The sequence below is a fragment of the Mesoplodon mirus genome (assembly GCF_964341445.2).
Source record: "Mesoplodon mirus genome assembly, chromosome: 11".
In the NCBI taxonomy this organism is placed as follows: Eukaryota; Metazoa; Chordata; class Mammalia; order Artiodactyla; family Ziphiidae; genus Mesoplodon; species Mesoplodon mirus.
Genome location: NC_138987.1, coordinates 80,394,919 through 80,414,916, shown reverse-complemented (window position 1 = coordinate 80,414,916; position 19,998 = coordinate 80,394,919). Strand labels below are relative to the sequence as shown.

At 43.0% G+C, this 19,998-nt stretch overlaps 1 protein-coding gene across 4 annotated transcripts in view; it reads left to right on the top strand.

Annotated features, from left to right (window-relative positions):
- The first annotated feature begins 10,734 nt into the window (after positions 1-10,734).
- PPFIBP1 (PPFIA binding protein 1) overlaps positions 10,735-19,998 on the top strand; it is a 182,574-nt gene continuing 173,310 nt past the window's right edge. For all 4 annotated transcript variants that reach the window (XM_082634923.1, XM_082634922.1, XM_082634921.1 and 1 more), the window contains exon 1: positions 10,735-10,876. The gene's annotated coding sequence lies outside the window, so the exon portion shown is untranslated. The remainder of the gene's footprint in view (positions 10,877-19,998) is intronic.

Below are 19,998 nucleotides of genomic sequence, written 5' to 3'. Positions count from 1 at the left end.
GCAGTACGGGCCCAGCAGTAGATTCGGTACCAGGAGGGCTGAGGTTTGGACCCAGTGCTATCATTAGACTAATATAGTTCCTGCACTGCCATGTTGTTTCACCATAGCAAGCACTGATCTTTCTGTGCCTCCGCTTTTCCTGTTGGTGGTGAGAAGAGCCACTCTTACATATTTATACAAGTATAAATATTTATACAGGTATTTGTGAAGACAAATAGAGCAGAATGAATGAAACATATCTTAGTGGTTCTTCTACTTACTGGTTGTTATGGGACTGTTATGGGCTGAATTGTGTGCTTCCCCCGCAGTTCAGGTGCCAAAGTCCTAACCATCCCTCAGAATGTGAGGGAATTTGGAGATAGGATCTTTAAAGAGGTAATTAAGTTAAGATGAGATCATTAGGGTGGGCCCTAATCCCAAAGACCATGTGAACACACAGAAGACAGCCATCTACAAGGCAAAAAGAGAGCCTTCAGAAGAAACCAGTCCTGCCAATACCTTGATCTTAGACTTCTAGCCTCCAAAATTGTGAGAAAGTAAATTTCTGCTGCCCAAGGCACCCAGAAACTTTGTTATGGCAGCCCTAGCAAACTAATACAGGGGCCTTAGGAAAATTACATAACCTTTCTAGGCCAGATAGACTACATAATTTGTGGCACCCAGTGCAAAATGAAAATGTAGGGCCCGTCATTAAAAAATTATTAAGTATTTCAAGACTGCAACAGTGGAGCATTAAACCAAGTGCAGGGTCCCTCTAAGTGCCATGGAACACATTTCCCACCCACGAAGCTGGTTCTGATTCTAGATTTCAGTTTCCCTGTCTGGAAAGCAGTGATCATAATTGCACTTACTTTTAGGTTTGCTGAGAAGATTAGATCCGATTCTAGGACTAAGCTCTCAGAGAACATGAAGGGGTGACCAAGAAAGGTGTTCAAAGTTTCACATTAAATGTCTTGCCTGGGTTGAGCCCCAGGATCACAAGAATGGTTTGTTTTCTTTATTTATGGCCAATGAGCCATTAGGTAGGGGGAGGGGAGAGTGCGTATGTGTGTGTTGGGGAGGGACAGTGGTGGGGGGAGGGGACAGGGTCATCTCAGAGCTGAGAGACGCTGCTGGGGTGAACAGTGTGGCTTATTTAATAATTTGCTTATTTATGAGTTTAGGGTCTCTGATGCAGGGCATGAAATTTCTTTCTCCCTCTCCTTCTCTCTTCCCTGCTCCTGAGGAAGTATGCTCCCCTGAGAGTGGCATATGGACCCCTGGAGCTTCCGTGTTGCTGCCTGACTTTCTGACAAAAGTGTTATTATTTCCACACATGTGACTCTTTTATTCTACAAATAAATAAAGCTTTAGAAGGCAACTGAACACAATCCTGATGTCTAAAATAGGACAAGACAAATACAGCTGATCCTTGTACATTTAATCCTCATTAGCAGGTAAAGAAAGGGGATTTTGAGTGGCATTTGGGAAGGGGGAAATATTTTCTTTGACATATTTATTACCTTCTGAAAGCCAGTGGTTTGAAAGGATTAAAGTAAAATGCCCAACACTAATACTTTTTCAAACAATAATATCATATGGAAATAATCTTTGGTACAAGACATAAAGTTCTTAATCTTCTGAAATATTTCAACAGATTTTAATTTTTGGTAATACAATCTTTCCTAAGGCAGGGTTGAATCTAGGCTCCAACACTTTTCTTCTTAACATTATGCTGGAATCACTGATTCATAATACCCACTGATTGCCTTTTTGATAGCAAAGTTTAGACTCTTGTAAATGAATCCTACAAGAAAGCAGCACCTGTCCTTGGACCAGTGGTCACTCTCACAAATGTATTCAATAAAAGCAAATTGGGGTTGACTGAGAGAAGATTTTGTTTTTAGTGAAACAAGAATATGGTAGTAAGATATGTCCTGACTTTGTTCTCATTATAATTAGAATAAATCTAAACTCCTTTAAGACCCTAAAAGATCTGGCTGCTGCTGTGAGAGGTGGTAGAAAGATAAAACAATATTCAAGCTCCTTTTCCTTTGGCTTTTATTCATTGTCCCCATAATCATAGGCTCTTCATTCTAGTTGCTTAGAGAAGGAATGAGGTAGAACAGGGTCATGTAATTAAATGATTATATTTAATTGATATGTAATGATAATTACACATTGAAAACAAATACATTCTGAAATTCCCACAGTGTGTGGCAAAATATACCACCAAGACAAACAGAGGCTGGCCCAAAGTGATGTATGAAAGGAACTTGATTTAGAGACAATCTTGACCAGCAGACCACGTCTTCAGAACTTTTACCTCATTTCAGAATAAAAACACTTCACTTTGTCCCATTTATTTCAGGGAAGGTAAAACGCTCTTGCATTTATCACCTCACCTGAAATCACGGTATTAGTTAGGCTCTTTCAAGCGGTAAGGAGTTAGAGTGTTCAGGTTACTTCAGGTGATGGAGATTTAGTGTGAGTACCTGGGGAATGAAGGAAATGCAGGGAATCACTGGACCACCAAGCCTGCACATGGTTGAGGATTTAACAGGAACTCTATGTGTCTATCATTCTTGTAACTCAGCTTTTCTCCCAGCACAGACTCTGAGGCCAGAGTGGGTTGAGTCATGCTACTTTCTACCATGTGAGCTTGGGTAAGTTACTTAAACTCTCTGTGGCTTAGTTTCCACATCTGTGAAATGGAAATGGGCCTCACAGGGTTGAAGTTCATATATGTAAAGCGTTTAAAATAGAACGAGGCACACAGAAGCTGGTATGTCCTATTAGCGTGATCATTTTTATTGTTGTTATATTTTTAATTACTTCTGCAGCTACTGTCCACTACCCTCGTGGTGTCTACTGCTTCCTAGTTCTGACTGCTACCTTTTCTATGTGTGACTCTCTCACCACCTTTTTTTACACGTGACTCTCAGCATCCATCCCTTTCTGCTTTATGTTTTACTTGAGTGACTGACTTTCTTCTGATCGCGTTTTCTGTACCTCATGCTTCTACTTACTCATGCTTCAAGACGCTCGTGTTTCCTGCCTTCACTCTGTATGCTCCTTTGCATTTTTCTGCTCTGCTTTATCGTCTGTTTTCTATGCGTCTCACCTTCAATGTCTTGAGAGAGGATTTGATAGGGTGACTTAGGGAAACATCAGTATGGAGCTCTGCTGAAGTGTCCTTATGCTTGTTTGCCCCAGGCTGCTGCCAAGTTTATACTGCACTGTTTTGATTCAGGAGGGCATCCATGGTCCAATCTGTACTGTTCAAGGGGGCAAGGGTCTCAGGATATTAACTGAGAATCCTGTGTGTAGGGAACCATATTAGACTCTGCCAGAAGGAGGGTAGCAACATCCAGGGTGTCACGGCTCCACCCCAATGCACTCTTTCTTTAGCATTATTGCCATCCCATTTATAGATGAAAAACCAAAACTCAAAAAGGTAAAGTGATCCTAGGCCTTATAACTCAGAATACATGAAGTGCTTTATTTAATTTTACCAAAAAGAGGTGGTATTTCTATACTTCCTTTTATTCAGGAATGGGTGATGATCTTTTTCAGAAATGACATCTTGCAGTGTAAAAGGTACTTTTTCTATGCCTATTACATTATATCTAATTCAGAATTCAAACAATGTAGGGTCAAATGGGAATTATCTAAGGTAACACAAGAGGGAAGTGATATAAAGCATTTAAAAGACAGACATACAAAAGTGATAGTTGTGACGCTTTCTCTTTGCTTCCTTAATACCTTGGCTAGTTTAACAAACCACAGTACCAATTATCTGGCAATTCAGGCCGTACACAATCAGCATTCATCAGTGGAAAGGCTCCCCTGGAGATAGAATCTGGAAGAACAAGGGAAAGCAGCAGAGAAACACATTTTTTTATAGAATTCGGGTGATAAGATGCTCTAGCCTGAAGATTAGTTTATCAGTAACTCGTTTCAACTTACAAGAAAGTTCCTTTAATGAAAACGTTTATTTAAACCAGTTGTCCCATCCTGGTCTTACATCTGTTTTAGCTAAAAGTTACTCCTCTTAGTCATTGTAGACAGGTTTCTGGAGTGAAGTCTGACATGCCATTTTAAAATGTAAATTCTAGTTAAGTAGAAGAATTCTAGTTAAGGATTAGGAGAGACTGAATAAAGCAACAGTACATTAATGATTGTCCAGGTGAAAAGGTGAGTGCGTAGGAATTAATGGATCAGTTGGAGGCCTGGGAGTTGTAGGTGGCACGGGTCCAGAGAATGGGGTGCACCACAATGTCAACCTGGGTACATTTTGATGGTAGTGGGCCATGATATATTATTTGAAAAGTGAGCCTTACTTAATATTGTGGCAGGTGAAAATCCAGGTGGGAATGACTGGTTATGAGTAATGCTCTGTTGTTGATTGAGCATGTTCGCACGACCTCTAAAGAGGTCTGTGCGCAGTGCGTGTTGGTAGGAAGAAATGGCAGTGACCTGTCACCTCAGGAGAGGCCTGACAGCCTGCATAAATGCTCTGCCTGCTTGGGAAGAATGCTATGCAGACCATCTGCATGGAATGGAAAATAAGAACTGCTGCTATGTGCTGAAAGGGCTCTCTATCCTCCTGACCTCTCTCAGAGTATAGGAATCAGACACACTTTTAAGAAATTGAAAAAACTGCATTTGTAAAGGGAATGAATTGTTTAAAGGAATTTAATTTGTTTGAGTCATTAATTGAACATTAATCAAACACCATGAAAAGAGATAGTTTCTATGTTCAGCTGTAAAATTTCCTTTTATAAATAGAATAATAAAATGGGGAAGTTGAATGTAACTAGGTGTTTGGATTTCTCTGGCAGGTAACCAGAGAATAACCAGCACAACCTGGGTTGCAAGGAAAGAGTGATTAAAATAAGACTGCTTGGAGTGGTTGAGAGTCCGCCTGCCGATGCAGGGGACACGGGTTCGTGCCCCGGTCCGGGAAGATCCCACATGCCGCGGAGCGGCTGGGCCCGTGAGCCATGGCCGCTGAGCCTGCGCGTCCGGAGCCTGTGCTCCGCGATGGGAGAGACCACAGCAGTGAGAGGCCCGCGAACCGCAAAAAAAAAAAAAAAAAAAAAAGGACTGCTTGGAACGAGATATTGGGCCTATTTTCTCACCTGTTTCCATGGGCAGGCAGGGGCTGGGGAGGAGGATTGGGTTCTTAAATGATGTCCGTGGTGATAGCTGAGTAGTGGCTCAGGATTCAGCTAAAGGATATTAAAATGGTATCTGGGTTATCACCCATGCCATGCTTAGAATCAGACAGAATAAGCAGCAATTTCCTCTAGAAGTAATTCTAAAGCTAAGCTTGTTTCATTTGAACTTGGGTTCATGATTTATACCATGTGTTCAACCCGCCCTGTGTTTGTTGATGTGACTGGGATGAGAACAATCTGAGGCACCCAGATCCTTTAAGATCATGCTGGTGGAGTTCCTCCTGAATTTCTAAAGCCACAGCCTACAGCAGGTTAGAAGTCTTAAGCAAAAGGCAGCATTCATTCATTCATTCAGTGAATTTTTATCAAATGTCCATAGGGTAACGCATGGTTCTAAATTCCATAAAGAATGTAAAAATGAAATAAATTGGCATCCTGCCCTCAAGAACCGTAAGGAACTTACAGTCAGTGAGAGCCATAAGCCATATATTAAAAATAATAGTCCAGGGCTCCCTGGTGGCGCAGTGGTTGAGAGTCCGCCTGCCGATGCAGGGGACACGGGTTTGTGCCCCCGTCCGGGAAGATCCCACATGCCACGGAGCGGCTGGGCCCGTGAGCCATGGCGGCTGAGCCTGCGCGTCCGGAGCCTGTGCTCCGCAACGGGAGAGGCCACAACAGTGAGAGGCCCGTGTACTGCAAAGAAAAATAAATAAAAAAAAATAATAGTACAATTGTTTTCTGTCATAAGAAAAAGGAAAATATGTTTATTGATGACTCATTGTGTGTCAGGCAATGTGCTCTGTTACCTTGCATATGACACCAGATCATCGAAACAACCCTGGGCGGTAGATTTTGGTAGAAATGGGCAAAAATCTTCCTTAACTGAGGAAACATTATTAGAGAATACGGGTGCAAAGTCATTCATTTGTGGAGTGTGCAAGTATGAAGCAGAGTGGACGAGAAGTTCAGAAAGGTAGGTTGAGGGCCGGGATATAAGGATCTTTGGACGCCAGAGGGGAGTTTGGGCTTTGTTCCTCGGTAAAGGGGAGACGGTCAAGTGTTTTGAACGTAGTCAAGAGTGATTACGACTGTGCTTTGGAGAAAGCTGCAGCTGGAGGCCTATGAAGACCAGTCAGCAAAGGATATAACCTGATGAGAGGGGTGAGCCTCTCCTGGTATCTGCATCTAACCAAACAAAGTAAAGGATGTATCCTTGCGCCTGCACAGGCTTGGCGGGGGGAGGGGGGGGGGGCGGGGAGGAACAAAAAAAAAGCCAGCTCTCTGTTACTCTAGAGCACGGAGCAGAAAGAGAGTAGATTGTGAACAGTCAGTGCTTTGGATAGATAAAGAAAAGGTGGCTTGCCGTCAAAGAGACCTTGGTTTCCATCCCAGTTCTGGGTGTTCTGTAGCAATTTACTTAGGTAACCGTGCTGAGCCTTTAATTCCTTTTTGTTTTTTTTTTGTTTTGTTTTGTTTTTTTGTACAACTTTATTGGAGTATAATTGCTTCACAATGGTGTGTTAGTTTCTGCTTTATAACAAAGTGAATCAGTTATACATATACATCTGTTCCCATATCCCTTCCCTCTTGCGTCTCCCTTCCTCCCACCCTCCCTATCCCACCCCTCCAGGCGATCACAGAGCACCGAGCTGATCTCCCTGTGCTATGCGGCTGCTTCCCACTAGCTATCTACCTTACGTTTGGTAGTGTATATATGTCCATGCCGCTCTTTCACTTTGTCACAGCTTACCCTTCCCCCTCCCCATATCCTCAAGTCCATTCTCTAGTAGGTCTGTGTCTTTATTCCTGTCTTACCCCTAGGTTCCTCATGACATTTTTTTCCCTTAAATTCCATATATATGTGTCAGCATACGGTATTTGTCTTTCTCCTTCTGACTTACTTCACTCTGTATGACAGACTCCTGGGAGCTAACGACACTTACCTTACAGGATGGTTGTGAGAATTAAATGAGACACGAGACAGAGTTCTCTGGGGGACTAGTCAGAAAAGCAGGACGTGGGTTCCCAGGAGAAAGAATGTCAGTGGTGGGATGTTCTCCCAGCTCGTGCACCCCTTGTTGCCAAATACATTCAGGCAGGGGCTAGAAGGGTACTTGTCAGGACCACTGTAGGTCGTTACATCAGATGACCTTTAGGGTCCATTTCAAGTTCTACTGTTGTTATTCTCTGCAGGCTTTTTCCTGCTTTCACGCTGTCCTCTTCCCTACCTCTACCCCACAGTGCTATTATCTGGCAAAACTCATAGGTACTACAGGTCAGGCTGATCATAGGAATAACTAGGCAGAAAACAGGTATCTAGACCTTCAGAGTTACTCAGTGTTGAAACCACAGGAGTTGTAAATGGACTTTTCCATTAAATCTGCTAAGATCCAGGTTAGTGGGCAGACTCTGGGTACCTGCTCATCAGGCATCCTAATTTGCTTCCTGCAATGTCCTGATTCTTTGGGGCTTCCCCAGGATACCCAGAGACCACTGGTGTCAATCTATTCATTGAAGTGTTAGATCTGTTTATAAAATGAAGCATTACGGTGAAGCCTAAATGTAGAACATATTAGAGCTGTGACTCTGATTAAGGGGAAGGAGAAGAAGAGAGGGGAGAAGGAGCCTGAAATCTGACCCATTGGTTCCCTCCTCACCTACTCCGGAACCCCTGGTCTGAACACTATTGCCCCAGCCTTGGCCTGTTTTCAGTTTTCCTCTTGAGTCTTTTGTTTTCTGGACTTGGATGGCAGCTGTCATCACTCCAGCTGCAGAGGGGATGGGAGGCCACTTCCTGTTATTCTATCCTGCCATCCTTTTGGGGGTGGGACATTCCCTCCCCCATCTCCTGCTGCTGGTTGTAGAATGTGAACCCTGGCAGGCTTCCTATGACTGGGGCTGGAAGAATGACTGGTAGCCACCCAGCCACTGTTGGAAGGCATTTGGGAGAGCAAGGCAGGCAACAGGCACGACAGACAAGTGGGTCCCTGACTGAGGGAGAAGGAGGGGTGAGTGGCTAAGAGGCAGGTTAAGTGGTTGGTGCAGAAAATACCTGAGGGGGTTAAGGGTTGTTGCATGAATGGTGGGAGGGCAGGAAGACAGGAGGACTGTGGGCAAAGCATTGAGAGAGAGACAGAGAGAGAGGAGATAGTTAAGTAGTTATGGTTTCTGGCTATGAGATCGTTTGGGGTTTGGGTACATTGAAGGAATGGAGGGTGGTTAGAGATGATCTGCTGATCTATTTTCCATCCTATATTTTTATTGAGTGTTTTCCTTGAATTGAGTGTAAGGAATACAAAGAGGTATTAGGCATACAGCATCCTCTTCAGAGTCTGAGAAGATAGGAAATGTATATAACTAGACATATATAACCATATGTTTACACATCTGTACAATATCAGTAAGGCTTACAATAACCTTTGATCTGAGTCTTATCAGCCCCATTTTATAAAGGAGGTGATTAGGTTTCTGATGGATGTTTTAATGACTTGGTCAAAGTTACACAGCAAGTAAGTTGCAGAACTGGACAATGGACCACTTTTTCTGTCCTCTGTAGGGCACAGCAAGGACAAGGACGTTAGGCTTTGAGAGAAGGGCGGGACTTAACACACAGAAGAAGGGGGTCAAAAGGAACAAACTTCCAGTTATACAATAAGTAAGTCATAGGGATGTAATGTACAACATGGTGACTATAGTTAATAATATTGTATTACGTCTTTGAAAGTTGCTGAGAGAGTAGATCTTAAAAGTTCTCAAAAACAAAACAAAACAAAAAACCCCACAGAGCTCTCACACACAGAAGACAGTGGGGATTCCAGGTAGGCGAGAAGGTGAGATGAAAGTAGACCAGTTTGTAGTGGAATGTTTCCCAGGAGTGAAGTGGGAGATAAGGTGGGAAAGGTACATAGAGGCCAGATCAGGGAGAGTTTTAAATGGCCAGCTAAGAATTGCAGGGAAAGGGCGGCCTGATTTAGAGGAAGATGTTGATAGCAAAACCAAACTGTTTTAGCAAATTCATTTGGAAGTGGTGCACAGAAAGACTTAGTGCGGGGGAAAAATGGATTCAGAAATATGTTAGGAGCTTGGAATAGTGTAGGTTTGACAAACAGCACGATGGTAATCGTATAGAAGTTGGTCTGTGAGAGCACTGGCCTGGGTCTGTGGATTATTTTTAGCATTACAGTGTTTGAGTGTGTGTAGATTGTGGGCAATCCCTACTCTAAAGAGAAGAAATAGCTTCGGAATCAAATGAACTTTGGTTTCAACTGCAGTTCTGGGCGTTCTGGAGCGATTTACTTATGTAACCTGGCTGAGCCTTTGATTCCTTTATGTTAAAATGGGGCTATTGACGCTCACCTTACAGGATGGTTATGGGGATTAAATGAGACACAGTGGTGGACTCCGTACATCCCTTCTACAATCTTTGGCAGAATGGTGAAATGTATGACATGTTGTCATCCATCAAAAAACAAACAATAAAAACCAACAGAAAGTCAATGATTAGTTCATTGTAATTCCAGAAGATGATGGATAATATATCTATATCTCATATAAAGAGGGCCACTTTTCACCATTCAGCCCCGCCTTGGAGTAGTTATTAGGCAAACTGAAAGACCCATTTCTTGAGAATCTTTCTGTTCTGTTAGCCAGGGGTAACTGCCTGTTCTGCCTGATATACGCCAGGGTTAAACGTTAGTTAATTCTTAATTGATAGCTCAGCCACTGCAATTGGTTTCATTCAACAGTAATTATTCTCATGTGGCTTGTTGAACTCAATTGTGAGATTCCCCCCCTTTTCAGTTGTGCATGAAAACAGCAGACTTAGGGTCTTTAGAAAGGTAAATAGTTATTTTTCTTACTTCGGAGGTTCAATTTTATTTGCCTGGAAGCTCGCGTGCTGTGATTTTCGTCGCTAAAAGCAAAAGCAACCACACGGTCGATAACGCCCCTGGTTAACGATCCAGAGGATTCTCCTCCATATCTTTCCGAGGTGCTTTTGAAGTTCTAAATTTCCCTTCTAAGGGAACGCCCAGCAGTCCCAAGATAAAAGGGTAGCAGAGCGAGCTGGCGGTTTCTTTTATTTGCCTGACTTCAAGCTAGCCATTTTCTGCTCCACGCGCCGCCGGACTCGGACTTGCCCGTGACACAGAGGCGATTGTTTTTCCTTCAAAAGGGGGCTTGGGTGGGTTAGTTTCGTTTCTGACCTGGGAGATGGTAAATGCACCAAGAGAAGTTTAAAACAGGACCCGCAAGGATCTGCCCCGTACCATTATTCTCCTTCCCTTAGAGACAGCAAGAAAGGCAGCATTTTTTTTCCATCAACACCCACTTCCAGCCCTCGCCGGGCTCCGCGAGGAATGTGTAAAATTAGTGGGCTCCTCTGAGTGACAGTCCTCGGGCCCAATCAGCGCGAGGCGGGGCGTGCCGACTCCCTCTCGCGCACTCTCTTTGGCTCATTCCTGCGGCGGGGAGGAGGGAGGGCGCGAGGGAGGGGAGGTACCTGGGACTGGGAGTGATGTCAGCTCCCAGCTCGGTGCCTGCCCGGATTCCTGACATGGTGTAGGGCCGAGAGGGTGGGGAAGGCGGGAGCGGGGCGGGAGAGGACTCGGGGTAGCCAGCCTGTGGCGGGGCCAGAGTGCCGGCGCTTTGAACTCTGGGCGAAGGTGAAGCAGAACTTTTGCAAGTCGTGCCGGCGGCTCTCTTCTCTCAGGCAGGTAAGGGAGTTCGGCTCCTCTCTGGGACCGGAGGGCAGTGGCACCGTTGTGTGGTTGCAGCTGCTCCTTCTCGCCGCTCGATTTCCTTTTCCAGCTCCCTCCTGTTTCCCAGTGGGAACGGGCACTTTTTTTGGGGGTGGGGTAAGGGCTTAACTCCTGGGGCTCCCAACTAGCTTATGTGTGAAAAATACCTCCAGGATAGGACCTGTAAGATCTTGTCTGGGTACTTAAACCCTCCACACCCCAGTCTCCTAGCAATACTTGAGACCCCCAATCAGAGACGTGGGGTGTGTGTGTGTGTGTGTGTGTGTGTGTGTGTGTGTGTGTGTGTGTGTGTGTGTGTGTGTGTGTGTGTGTGTGTAGGGGGGGTGTTATTTTAAAATGTCACAAAAAGTTTATGGAATATCGACTCAAAAATTATGCTCTTGGAGAGAGAACAAAAGTTTTGTATTTTTTTAGCTCCCCTGTGGCCATGTTGATTTAAATGAAAGTCTGTCATTGTTATTCTTATATAGGAACATAAAAAATCCTTTTATACAGTCCAGTTAGGATGTGAGAAATTCACATGGGGTGTATTAATTATGAGCTTGTGGGAAAACCGGTCTCTTGAGGGCACATTTCAACACCAGCTCTCTTTCACTCATATTTTAACGGAGAATTCCTTTGGTTGCCAACTTTGTGTTCTGGAGGGTTTAGGAAGGCTGCTGAGAATCTTCAGATCTGTTTTCTGTGGCTGTTTGAGAGAAGGGTGAGGGCTGGTAGTTGTTTTCATGGATCTTTTTTAGAGAAGCGAGTTTTAACAGGGAAATGTGGCAGAAGGCGCGGCATACAAACTCTTAATTAGAGGAACATGAATTTTTCAACATGTGGGACCAAAACAAATCCTTCCTTTCAATAAGAAGTGCAGAGAGCAATAGAAGAAGAACTTGATTTAGTGCCCCAGTTTGGTATTTAGGGGAAGCAATTGCCAGTCAGGAGCAAAATGGTATTTTGATAAGTGGAAGTATAGAATTCTGATTTTGTGTTTACTTCCTGTTTCAAATCCTTTCTATTTCTTGTTTAGAGATTTTGTGTGCCTGGGTCACTAACTGGGTAGGATTAACTTTCTGGGGAAAAAATTATGGAGTCATAAGCTTACTCAGAACCCTCCCTTCTCAGTGCTGAAGGCTCTTTCTTTTGGAGAAGGAAAGTGTCTGGGCTGAGACTTCTGAGTCAAGTTTCCCTTTTCTTTTACCAGAGTGCTTCAGCAGTGAGGATCCTTCTCTTGCCAGGTCGGGAGGAAACGGGCGTGGACTTCTTTGTGAGTCAAAAGCTGCATCCCAGGTGCCTGTTTGTAAGGGCATTTCCGGGAGAGGAGGAAAGAAAGAAGCCACATCACCGCATCTAATAAACCCAAGTCGGGAAGTGTGGAGATAAAGGACTTCGTCGATGGGGTTCTCCCTCTTTCTAGCCAGATGACATTTAGGTGTCAGGGCAAAAAAAGAAGTGTTTTATTTGCTGTTGTTTGTAAAACACCTGGATCTGTATTGCTCTTGAAAAATTTAATTAGCACAGTGTGGATTAAGAGTAGGCTTTTTGCAAAGGCAAGGCATGCTTGACTGGAAAGGCCAGAACATTTTAATTTTGGTTTGTGTTTTGGACTAAGAAACAGAAGTTGCCTAATGTCACTGAAATAATGGTGACCAAGCTTTTCTGTTTATGTTCTGTAGGAAGTACATAAGACATACGGTATTTTCCAATGTACTTTTTCAACAGGAAAGAGCAGGAGGTGAGGTAGAATTCCTGTGGGCTGGTGTGAGCTCACTGGAGCCTTGGCTGATGGAGTATTCAGGCTGCTGTTTGTGATACCCAAAGACAAAGCTGCAAAAATCAGTCAAGTAGTATCTTTAGGATGTTATCCTGATGTGCCAAATTCAGATTTATACTTCTTTCCAAGAAACGAGTCCTGGCTTAGGGACTTGAATATATCAAAGCTTTAAATTGCATTCACAGTTTGTGGAGTAACAGTAATGTTACATACTTAGTTTTAACCCGTATTTCTCTTTCTCCATCTATGTGTAGGAGGCAGATATGGTATAGTAAAACATGGTGCTTTTAAAGGACAAAACTTGAAAGACTTTTGAGTTATTGAGAAAGGTAAGATCAGGTTTTGGTTAAATTCTTTGACCAGCAACTATCATAGTTTCGATAGCTACTTTAAAAAGAATGATAATCTGGCCTTTGTGGGCAGATGTTGACTTGAAATTCAAGGCACACTGTTGTTGCAGATCAATAGTGCCTAATTTCAAGGGCATTGTAGACATTTTTTGGAAACAAGTTCAGTGAGAGAGAGTTCATTAGCTGTTTATGTAGTCTTTTTGCCACTCACTGTGCCAGCATGAGATAAATCAGAACAAGGTCATTTTTTCCCCCTTAGTTACTGACTAGCTGACTTCTTTTTAAAACCTGTTGTTCATATTCATGAAATATTTGTATTTTTATAGTTAATTTAGATTATGTTAGTAATCTGTTACGTTAAAAGTAACTTTTTGAGGTTTTCAGCTCCCATTTAAAAAAATATGTATATACCAAATAGCACATTTTTCCAACTGTTAACTCAAAGAAGACCTCATTCATTATTCTGTCTTTTATTACGTTTCTGACCTGATTTGAATTACCTGTTCAAAACAATGAATGAATGAGTGAATGAAATGTATGAATATCTATTCACATTTGGGTCTGTGTCTTGATTCTTTATTAAAGAAACGTTCCTTCAAGGTGAAAACATAGGCAAGAGAGAGTGCACAATGATGACTTCTTTATTCCCAGAGACTTCCCTAGAAAGTCATACTAGTTTTCAAATTAAGAAAAAAATCCCAGTTGAGCAGCCAACTGTGAAATCTTTCAGGGAGCCATGATTTTATTATTGTTTTCTAACCATGGTGGAACAGATGGGTTTAAGTATGAGAGTCAAAGCTGTTAAGGTTAGTGACACTGGGTGTTGTTTGGGGACAAAGGGAACAAAGTGTTTGTCCTCTGGCCGGCATTTCCCTTCACCTAAAAGTTGATAATTTCACAATTAAATCAGTCATCAAACTGACCCCAAATCGACACTATCCAAAAACCACTGTGGGCTTGTGCAGTTCTTTGCATCTGTAGTGTGTTATGTCCTTTGTTTCTCAAATTCATAGCAGTGCATGTCAGAACCATTTTCCTAGCCAAAAGCCTACAGCTTTTGTCACATATATCACCACCATAAAGACCGATACTTTATGAAATGGAGCTCATGGATTAAAAAACTGAAACTGAACTCACCCACACTAGAAAATACAAAGACTCTTCTATTTCTTTTACACTCTTTATTTTAAATATAGTAATTATTGATGCCAGTTTGGCATTGGTTGATAATGTTTCAAAAAGCCAGGTGGTGAGGGTTTCTTTCCCTTCAATACTTTTTCCCACTTCTAAGGACCTAAAACACCAAACAACTGGATTTTAGATGGAAAAGTGGGCCCTGCCAGGAGTTTTAAGTTTGCACACTTGTTGGGCAGTTTTTGAAGGAGAGAAGTGTTTAAGTGAAACCTCTACCAGCCTGTACTCCTTGAAGAGCTTCTATTTCTGAAATGTGGGTTTGGACTCTGAGTGATCCAGGTGGGTGTGTTGTCTCAGTTTGTTACTGAACTTTGGTTGCGTGTCTCCCTAGAACTTGGTGTGACTCACATTTTGACTGGCCCACATTCACATCCTTGTTTTTGTTGGCAAATGTAATGAGTTCAGAATAGAAAGATGGTGGAGTGGTTTCTGTATAGAGGCGCACCTAAAAATGCCCATGACTGAAGGAATTGTACAAACTCAGACTGCATTGACTATCAGTCATTCTGGTAAAGGCTCATGCCCCAAATGTGGACCGTGGAGGAGGAAGATCAAGTACCATAACTTTTGGGGCTGGCCACAGATTTTATGGACACCCTTTGAACTCCAGAGTAAGGCTAGGTATTTTCACCTCTCCTTTAACTTAGAGAAATTAAGCATTTGTCAAAAAAAAGCAGATGCAAGTTCAAGGGAGCAGGTGTGCAGATTCCTCATGTTGTGTGTTGGTTAACAAAGGAAAACTTAATTCTACCTGGTGAGAGAGAGACTAAAGATGCTGTTTTCAGTGGCAAGTCCATTCATAAGTAAGTGGCCAAATTCTTTAGGCAAGCAAGGTAGTTCTTGGGAAGAAGTCGGTGGGCCCGTCGGAAACTGTTTTACCTCTTCCGTGCTATGAATGTAACTGTGAACCATATCATTGAATATGGCTATGTCGTCTTGTATTTCCTGTGAGCCTAGGATATAGCTCACAGAAGTCCTTTTGCTGGCTTTCTGTCACCCTTCTCTCCATATAGAGTACTTTTCACAAATATTATAATCTCGCCATCACAGAACTGTATGAGGTTTTTATGAGGAAAGTTTTTTGAACTTACTTTATTTGAAAGAAAATGAAAACAGGCTAAAACTATGGTCTACTTAACTTGATAGTGTGGCTGCAGTTGCATAAATAATATCCCTGCAACCATTATCTTTTTCTAAAGATAATGCTTCTCATAACAACACATGGTCGAGGGTTGTATTTTGCTTGAATTGGAATTTGAACTCGCTCTACTTTTTCTTATGAATGATGAAAGAGTCAAATGAGCCTTTTGGCTCTCATTTAACATAGCTCTGGCAAGTGAGTGAGTTGGAGGAAGGGCAACAGTGACAACTCAGAGGAAACACTGATTGAACCTGCGAGTCTGCCAGGACGGTTTGTGTGAAGTCACCTGGGTCTTGGTGTTTTTCCTCTGGATCAGCTGCTTGGATGCTTCTGTAAAACTTTCACATTCTTCCAGCCTCCACCCCCATCAGTGGGTGACTTTGCACAACCAAGAGGGCTTTTAAACACAGATTTAAGGTTCTTATATTGCTTCATTCTCAGGGTACCTTGATTCTCTAGGGTGACTTACATTCTACATTACCCTGTGGAGCAGACACAGGTAGAGGCCCAGTCATATCCATCCTGCCCACTTTTTCCCTGCAGCTGAACCATTTTATTTTTTATTTTTTAATTTTTTTAAACATCTTGATTGGAGTATAATTGCTTTACAATGGTGTGTTAGTTTCTGCTTTATAACAAAGTGAATCAGTTATACATATACATATGTTCCCATATCTCTTCCCTCTTGTGTCTCCCTCCCTCCCACCCTCCCTATCCCACCCCTCTAGGTGGTCACAAAGCACCCAGCTGATCTCCCTGTGCTATGTGGCTGCTTCCCACTAGCTATCTATTTTACGTTTGGTAGTGTATATATGTCCATGCCACTCTCTCACTTTGTCCCAGCTTACCCTTTCACCATGATAGTTTAAAAAAAAAAAAAAAGTTTGATTTCCCAGAATCCCTTGCAGCTGGGTGGTGTCTAAGTGACATAGTCCTGGTCAGTGAGATGCAAGTTACTGGGAGGGGCTCTCCCACACACTCTTATAAGGGGATGGCCTCTGTGAGCTCGCAGGTGAGGCTGTTTTTCTTTGTACTTCTCCTTCTTTCTCCCAGGAGCAGGGATGCTGTTTTCTAAGTGGAGAAGCCATCTTGTGACCAAAGACGAGAAGCTTGAGGGGTAAGCAGGTTGGGAATCTGATGGCCTTCTGGAACGGCTGTACCAGACCTGGTCTGCCCACCTCTTGATTTATTTTGAGAAAAATAAATCTCCATTTGGTTCAACCACAGAAGTTGGGTCTGTTACTTGAAGCCAAATGTGATCCTGACAGTTTAGCTTTTAAAGAAGTCATAGTTCATCTTTTCTCTCAGAATTAAAAGGCAGCATCCTGGATGACAAAAAAAAGGGTTCGGACTTTGGAGCCCTACAGACCCTCAAGTTGAATCTTGGCTTGGCTATTCATTACAGTCTAATCTTGGCAAGAGATTTAACTTCTTCGGGTCTCAGTTTTCCTCTCTGTAAGATGTGGTACTGATGTTTGTCTCATAGAATTTTTGTCAGTATTAGAAATTATTAATAGAAATAATAATGACAGATTTGGTACATAGATTTTCAACAAATGGTGGCAGCTATTACTGAAGGAGAGTGTAGTGAGGAGCCTTAAGAAGGGAAGGCAAGTAATTCAACTTCTAGTAGGTTCTCAGTAAACATAGATTGAATGGCTGAATGGTAGATTTACTTTATGGGTGCAACCACTTGCCTCCATGTACTTAACGTTCATTCCAAAACAACACCCATCTCTTATCCTCAGTCCCACCTGCCTACACCGGAACACTTGAAGCTTTTCTGTTCTCCAGCTTTGGTTGAAAAAGCAAAGGGTATTCTTATGTCAGTTTTATTACCTGTAAGCATAGAGATGAAGGGGGTGGGCTCCCGAGTCAGACAAATGTACTGTAGATTAGAATCTCCTGTCCTTATGAGCTATGTGATTTTGTCTTCTGTGAAATGGGAATAATTGGGTGGGTAATGAGGATTACCTACAATATATGTGAAGCATCAACAGCTGTTGTCCTGGCACACAGTGAACACTGGATTGATGACGGATATTTTTACTATTTCATTGAACATTTGTTAAGCAGTTCTTGGCCTTGGTACAAGGTCCTCTTGGAGATATAAGGACGAATAAAACATGGTCTTTATCCTTAAGAATATGCATATACAGGAGATGGGGGCCGAAATGGGGTGACCCTCCTTACACATAACAATAGTAGAAAAACAGATTTGGAAAAGTATTTAGCTGTTAAAAAATTGGGGAAAAATATACTGACTTAAACAGATGTCTGTGATATGTATTTTAAGAAAAAAAGCCACCAAGCCTACATGTATAAGTTATATTTGTCAATGCAGGAGAAAAATTGCTAAATGAGATGGTTTGCGGAGGATGGGATGAGGATGGCAGGGAAGTTGAGGGACCTTTACTTTTTTTTTTTTTTTTTTTTTTTGCCATACACGGGCCTCTCACTGTTGTGGCCTCTCCCGTTGCGGAGCACAGGCTCTGGACGCGCAGGCTCAGCGGCCATGGCTCACGGGCCCAGCCGCTCCGCGGCATGTGGGATCTTCCCGGACCGGGGCACGAACCCGTGTCCCCTGCATCGGCAGGCAGACTCTCAACCACTGCGCCACCAGGGAAGCCCCTAATTTTTTTATAGCATATTAATGTTTATTTTACAACACGCCTGCATTACTCTTGAAATGTAAAAAGTATTAAAGTTTAAAAAATCCATTTGTTAGGCCTCTTGAAGGTAGGTGGTGGAAGATTGTGCTGTGAGAGAGCACACTGGGCTATGAACTTGAGCAAAGGACGGGTTTTAGTGGGATCCCACTAGAAGCGGTAGGATTTGAATGGGCCTTGAAGGATGAGTAGGAGTTTTCGAGGAGGCAGTGGGGGGAATGAGCATGCTTGGATTTGGAGCAAAATGTAGAATATAATTAGATTAGTTTCAGAGAATGATAAGATGGAAAGATCAGTATTGTTAAGAGAGGTAAGATATACGATAGCCAGAGCTCAGAGGGTTTAAAAAGAGTGACATAATGCTTTAAAATGAGATTTTTTTTAGTGTGTAAGTTGGGGAGGGATCTGAGAGCTATTACTTTATAAAAAGGACTCTTGGAATAGTCTGTTGAATGTTAGGAGGGGTATTAGGAGGGGCAAGGGGAGGGGGGAGGGATAGAACAACCTGAAGAAAGGCACACAGCGAAAGTTCAATTTTAATGGGAAATATGGTGAATTAAGATTTGATCATCTGGAGTTTGAGATTCCATCATGACCCACAATAACCTACCTTCATTTTCTCATTGTGTAAACACGTAAAATCATAGAACCTGTCTCACTGGGTTTTTAGGAGAATAACCACCACAACAATAATAATAGCTAATGCTTACATAGCACTTGGTATGTACCAAGCACTGTTCTAAGTGTCATACATATTTTAAGTTAGAGTTAATCCCTACATCAGCCCTGAGAAAAGGCACTGTTCTTATTCAAGATGAGAAATCTGAGACACAGAGAGGCTAAGTGAATTTCCCAAGGCCACACAATTGTGTGTGTTGGACTGAGGACTTATTTATTTATCTATTTATTTATTTTATAAATTTATTTATTTATTTTTGGCTCTGTTGGGTCTTCATTGCTGCGTGCAGGATTTCTCTAGATGTGTCGAGCGGGGGCTACTCTTCATTGCGGGGCGCGGGCTTCTCATTGCGATGGCTTCTCTTGTTGTGGAGCACGGGCTCTGGGCACGCGGGCTTCAGTATGGCATGTGGGCTCAGTAGTTGTGGCATGTGGGCTCAGTAGTTGTGGCTCACGGACTTAGTTGCTCCGCGGCATGTGGGATCTTCGCAGGCCACGTCCCCTGCATTGACAGGCGGAATCTTAACCACTGCGCCACCAGGGAAGTCACTGGACTCAGGATTTAAATGCAGATAGGTACAGTCTCCCGGGTCAGTATCCTCAACCACTTGTACGTGGCATGTGAAAAGCTATTAAGAATTGTTAGTTGATTTTATTCACATGAAGATGTTAAGCAAGAATTTAGAAACTCAGGTTTGGAGTTTAGTCCCTCGAGTGATGGACCATCTCCATATAGGGCTGCTACCTAAAGAGCGAGAGTAGTTGAACTCGCCAAAGAAGAGGATGCAGAGTAATAAAAGAAGCAAGTACACAACCTTCAGGGAACTCTTGACATTTGGACATGGTCAGGCCAAAGAAAAGTTATTAAAGGTGATAGAGCAGGAATGCCGAGAGAGGTGGAGGTTGATGGTGGCAAGGGAATGAAGCACACCCAACACAAGTGGACCGTCCACGCCATCCGGTGCCGCAGACCCATTACAAGGACGGGTCTGAGAAGCGGCCCCTGGTCCAGCCGTCTGGCCATTCGTGAGCTGGGAGAGCAGTTTCAGCACAGTAGACGTGGAATCCAGAATGCAGAAGAGTGAGGAATACATGGGAGGTGATGAACCTCAGGCTGTCCCGTTAGCCCAGCCTTTCAAGGAGTTGAACAAGGAGATAACGTGCTCTGACAGCGTGGGTTTGAGGAAGGTCCAGGCAGAGAGGGTGATGTGAAAGCAGCAAACAAGAGGGGAGAAGGAGAGGGATAGATTGAAATTAGGCGGAGAGTGCGGGTTAGCTTTGAA